The sequence below is a fragment of the Salmo salar genome, unplaced genomic scaffold (assembly GCF_965601325.2).
Source record: "Salmo salar unplaced genomic scaffold, fSalSal1 ptg000332l, whole genome shotgun sequence".
In the NCBI taxonomy this organism is placed as follows: domain Eukaryota; kingdom Metazoa; phylum Chordata; class Actinopteri; order Salmoniformes; family Salmonidae; genus Salmo; species Salmo salar.
Window position 1 is genome coordinate 425,001 of NW_027675351.1, and position 6,100 is coordinate 431,100.

The 6,100-nt window shown below is 51.3% G+C and overlaps 1 long non-coding RNA gene across 1 annotated transcript in view; it reads left to right on the top strand.

Moving 5' to 3' along the window:
- LOC145875744 (uncharacterized) overlaps window positions 1–1,114 on the top strand; it is a 2,428-nt gene extending 1,314 nt beyond the window's left edge. The window contains exon 2 of the long non-coding RNA XR_014391321.1: window positions 1–1,114. This exon is cut by the window's left edge and continues 333 nt beyond it. This is a non-coding gene — a long non-coding RNA (uncharacterized LOC145875744).
- Window positions 1,115–6,100: the final 4,986 nt, after the last annotated feature.

A 6,100-nucleotide genomic window follows, 5' to 3' on the forward strand; every position in this document is an offset into this window, starting at 1 on the left:
CCACTACCATAGACGTCCCCTCCTCCAGCTCCCACAGAGTAGGAGTGTATCTGGACTGGTCAGCCGGCACTCTGTCCTTCTATAGAGCCTCCTCTGACACACTGACCCACCTGATCACATTCACCTCCACATTCACTGAGCCCCTCTATCCAGGGTTTTGGGTTTATGATGAATCCTCAGTGTCCCTGAAATAATAACTGGACACACACTGAACACACACACAATGGACACTCACACGTGACAGGCTTGTAATATTTTCTGATCTTTTACCACTTTGCATTTTTTATGATATATTTTACTGTTTGTGTTTGTACCACAGGAGGTTGGTGGGACCTTATTTAGGGAGGACAGGCTTGTAATGGCTGGAGTGGAATAAGTGGAATGGTATCAAACACGTGGTTTCCATGTGTTCCATTTCATTCACTCTGTTCCAGACATTATTATGAGCCGTCCTCCCCTCAGCAGCCTCCTCTGGTATGTACTGTCCTGTATGTGAGAGAGCGCCAACAAGGAATTACAATGTATGTATTACTTTTAATACCTGCAAATGACAAATAAACTACTGGAACTCCTTATGAATGTCTGCAGCCGACAAGAGGTGAAAATATTACCGGAATATTCTGCAAAATGTTGATGAAGACGTCACTCAATCCACCCAAAACAACATGCAGTCTTTCCACAAGACTCCCATGAAGTTATAGTGTGACGTTATGAGTCGACGTTAAAGTAACATTCTCACAACATACTGCACTTGTTTTATCCTGTTTTAGATGTATCCTCTGTTTAAACATTTAAACTCTTACAATAACACTGTTAAAATACCAATGTGATCATTTCTTGTCTTTTATGTTGGAAAAACAAATTGTACAATTATATGTGGACATACGCTCCATAGTTGTACAAGTATATATGGTTATATTGTACTTTTCATAATAAAACATACTTGAAACAAGAAAAAGCATGTTAATTGTGGAAACAATTTCATTATTGATTTTACATTGCTTCTCCCTGTCTCATGTTGTAATGGCTGTCGTGGTGAATGGATGACAAAACGCAGATGGGAATGCTCATTCTTCTATTTAATTAGAATAAAATGAACACGGAAAACAAGAAAGCCTGTCTGTCGGTTTGTCATTTTTTGGACTTACATACAGCAGTGCAAAATCAACAACCCACAAACCCCAGGTGAAAACACACTCCTAATATATGACTCCCAATCAGGAACAACGACATACAGCTGTTCCTGATCGGGAGCCACACAGACTAACAAAGAAACAGAACAACTAGATAAACCATAGAAAACCAACTGTCACAAAATCCATCGTGCTGTTGAAAGGAGGACCAAGGCGCAGCGGGAATATGGATGCTCATATTTTAATTTTTAAAAAAGGAGTAAAGCATCCACTGAAAAAACAATAAACACAACAGGGACAGTCTTACAGGCATACAAAAACGCAGTGCAAGAACAACCACCCACAACCCCAAAGAAAAACACACACACCTATATAGGACTTCCAATCAACGGCAACTCAACACACCTGCCTTCAATTGGAAGTCCCAATCAACAATACAAACATTCCCATACACAAAACTGCCACGTCCTGACCCCAAAACTAAAACAATAGCTCCATCTGCTGGTCAGGACGTGACAGTACCCCCCCCCCCTAAAGGTGCAGACCCCGGAATGCACCTACCAACAGAAAACACCAACAAAAAACCCATAAACAATAACCCCTAAACAATAAGGGAGGGAAGGGGGGTGGCTGCTGTCACCGACGGCACTGTGCTACACCCTCCCTCCCCAACCCACCTATCCTGGAGGTGGCTCAGGTGCAGGACGTGGACCTCGCTCCACCTTCGGCGTCGCCCACTTTGGTGGCGCCGATAGCTGCACCGGGCAGACGGGCCACTCGGGCTGACCCTGGCAGACCGACCACTCGGGCTGGGTCGGAAGACATGCGGGCCACTCGGGCTGGGCCGGAGACAGGAGGACCACTCGGGCTGGGCCGGAGGGCAGGAGGGCCACTCGGGCTGGGCCGGGGGCCACTCGGGCCACTCGGGCTGGGCCGGGGGGCAGGAGGGCCAGTCGGGCTGGGCCGGAGGACAAGAGGGCCACTCGGGCTGGGCCGGAGGACAGGAGGGCCACTCGGGCTGGGCCGGAGGGCAGGCAGGGCACCCTGGCAGATCCGGGCAGGCGGGCACCTCTGGCAGAACCGGGCAGTCGGGCCACTCTGGCAGAACCGGGCAGTCGGGCCACTCTGGCAGAACCGGGCAGTCGGGCCACTCTGGCAGAACCGGGCAGTCGGGCCACTCTGGCAGAACCGGGCAGTCTGGCCACTCTGGCAGAACCGGGCAGTCTGGCAGAACCGGGCAGTCTGGTCACTCTGGCAGTTCCGGGCAGTCTGGCCACTCTGGCAGAACCGGGCAGTCTGGCCACTCTGGCAGAACCGGGCAGTCTGGCAGAACCGGGCAGTCTGGCCACTCTGGCAGAACCGGGCAGTCTGGCCACTCTAGCAGAACCGGGCAGTCTGGCCACCCTGGCAGAACCGGGCAGTCGGGCCACCCTAGCAGAACCGGGCAGTCGGGCCACTCTGGCAGTTCCGGGCAGTCGGGCCACTCTGGCAGCTTCTGACTAGCGGGCGGCTCTGGCGGCTCCTGACTAGCGGGCGGCTCTGGTGACTCCTGACTGGCGGGCAGCTCTGGTGACGTACGACTGGCGGGCAGCTCTGGTGACGTACGACTGGCGGGCAGCTCTGGCGACGTACGACTGGCGGGCAGCTCTGGCGACGTACGACTGGCGGGCAGCTCTGGTGACTGTTGACTGGCGGGCAGCTCTGGCGACTGTTGACTGGCGGGCAGCTCTGGTGACTGTTGACTTGCGGGCAGCTCTGGCGACTTACGCCTGGCGAGACTGGGCTGACGCACTAGACTCCTGATGCGTGGGGCTGGTACTGGACGTGCCAGCCTGGAGACACGCACCTCCATGCTAGTGCGTCTAGCGGGAAACACCGGACCGAAAGGGCGCACTGGTGGTCTTGAGTGCAGGGTTGGCTTCACCCCTTCCGCTCGATGCTCACCTTGCCCTGGCACCTGCGGGGCGCTGGTACCGGGCGGACTGGGCTGTGCGTCCGTATAGGCGAGATGGTGCGTACCTCAGCGTAACATGGCGCCCTCCACCTCATACGCACCTCCCTGTAGTCACGGGTAGCTGGCTTACGGCTCTTCCCTGGCCTGGCCAAACTACTCGTGTGCCCCCCCCCAAAAAAAATGTTGGGGCTGCCTCTCAGGTTCCCTTAGCTCCCTTAACTTGTCCTCCCAGAATTGTCTTTCGTCCTGCCAGGTCCATTCCTCCATTTTTTTCTCCAGTGGCTTCCTCCTCTTCTGCTGCTTGGTCCTTTGGTGGGTGGTTCTGTCACAAAATCCTTCGTGCTGTTGAAAGGTGGACCAAGGCGCAGCGGGAATATGGATGCTCATATTTTAATTTTTTAAAAAGGAGTAAAGCATCCACTGAAAAAACAATAAACACAACAGGGACAGTCTTACAGGCATACAAAAACGCAGTGCAAGAACAACCACCAATAACCCCAAAGAAAAACACACACACCTATATAGGACTTCCAATCAACGGCAACTCAACACACCTGCCTTCAATTGGAAGTCCCAATCAACAATACAAACATTCTCATACAAAAAACTGCCACGTCCTGACCCCAAAACTAAAACAATAGCTCCATCTGCTGGTCAGGACGTGACACCAACACTAGAACAAAACTTAAACCCCAGACTACATAAATCAAACACCCCTTAAATAACACACACAACCCGAACCATATGAAACAAATACCCCTCTGCCACGTCCTGACCAAATATAATACAATTACTCCCTCTGCTGGTCAGGACGTGACAGTACCCCCCCTAAAGGTGCAGACCCCAGAATGCACCTAAAAAGAAAAACCAAAATCCCCCCCAAAACAAGAACAAAAACAAAACCCAAATACCCCCTAAACAAAAAGGGAGGGAAGGGAGGGTGGCTGCCGTCAACGACGGCACTAGTGCTACACCCCCCCTCCCCAACCCACCTATACTGGAGGTGGCTTAGGTTCGGGACGTGGACTCCGCTCCACCCTAGGCTTCGCCCACTTAGGTGGCTCTGGACTGGCGGGCGGCTCTGGCGGCTCTGGACTGGCGGGCGGCTCTGGACTGGCGGGCAGCTCCGGACTGGCGGGCGGCTCTGGACTGGCGGGCGGCTCTGGCGGCTCCGGACTGGCGGACGGCTCTTGAAATGTCCAAAAAAGGTATTTAAATGGGCCTACCAGACATCTTCTTGAGAGAAGATAAGGTCAGGGACTCCTGACTTACTCTCTGTCATGTTGAAATAGGTTCTCCTGTCTTACTTTCTGTCATGTTGAGATGGGTTTCCCTGTCTTACTTTCTGTCATGTTGAGATGGGTTAGTTCTTCTTGAGAGAACTAACCCAAAATTAGTCGAACTAACCCAAAATTAGTCGAAAGGCTAAGGGATTCTCTTCCTGAGAAGAAGCTGACAGCCTTCAAACAGAGCAAAAAAAGTGGTCCCAAACAATATGTCAAAATGAATAAAAAAATGATACAGCTGTCTTTAATAAGATCAAACTGAACTAACTGCTATCTTGAAATGTTGAAAAAGTGTTTTTAAATAGCTCAGTCTTATCACTCAATATGAGTCAAAATCTGTCCCAGGAGGTGTTGGAGGGTGGGTTGGGTTGGTCCCAGGAGGTGTAGGAGGGTGGGTTGGGTTGGTCCCAGGAGGGGATGGAGGGTGGGGTGGGGTGGTCCCAGGAGGGGATGGAGGGTGGGTTGGGGTGGTCCCAGGAGGGGTTGGAGGGTGGGTTGGGGTGGTCACAGGAGGGGATGGAGGGTGGGTTGGGGTGGTCCCAGGAGGGGTTGGAGGGTGGGTTGGGGTGGTACCAGGAGGGGTTGGAGGGTGGGTTGGGGTGGTCCCAGGAGAGGATGGAGGGTGGGTTGGGGTGGTCCCAGGAGGGGATGGAGGGTGGGTTGGGGTGGTCCCAGGAGGGGTAGGAGGGTGGATTGGGGTGGTCCCAGGAGGGGTAGGAGGGTGGGTTGGGGTGGTCCCAGGAGGGGATGGAGGGTGGGTTGGGGTGGTCCCAGGAGGGGTTGATGCAGCTCAGGTGAGTGATTTTATATGTGGTTAATTATAATTGTATTTACCTGCAATACCTGGTTTACATAATATACTGATATTTATATTTTAACAGTATTGTGTCTCTAGCTGTATAACCATTCCTGCTGCTTTTTGTTCTTGTCTGTGTTCCTTTATAATAAATAAAAAAGTTGATCACAAAAAAAGGAAAAGTGCGCAGAGTTTCAACTGAAAATCAGAGACGGGAAAATCAAGTCACATGCTTCCACTGTGGCAAGGTGGGACATCAGGCTTCTTCTACATGTTGGTGTAAGGACATGGATTGTCCAGCCTGTGGTATAAAGGGGTGTCAGGATTCTACATGCTGGTGTAAGGACATGGATTGTCCAGCCTGTGGTATAAAGGGATGTCAGGATTCTACATGCTGGTGTAAGGACATGGATTGTCCAGCCTGTGGTATAAAGGGATGTCAGGATTCTACATGCTGGTGTAAGGACATGGATTGTCCAGCCTGTGGTATAAAGGGATGTCAGGATTCTACATGCTGGTGTAAGGACATGGATTGTCCAGCCTGTGGTATAAAGGGATGTCAGGATTCTACATGCTGGTGTAAGGACATGGATTGTTCAGCCTGTGGTATAAAGGGATGTCAGGATTCTACATGCTGGTGTAAGGACATGGATTGTCCAGTCTGTGGTATAAAGGGATGTCAGGATTCTACATGCTGGTGTAAGGACATGGATTGTCCAGCCTGTGGTATAAAGGGATGTCAGGATTCTACATGCTGGTGTAAGGACATGGATTGCCCAGCCTGTGGTATAAAGGGGTGTCAGGATTCTACATGCTGGTGTAAGGACATGGATTGTCCAGCCTGTGGTATAAAGGGATGTCAGGATTCTACATGCTGGTGTAAGGACATGGATTGCCCAGCCTGTGGTAAAAAAATACACACTTGACAAAT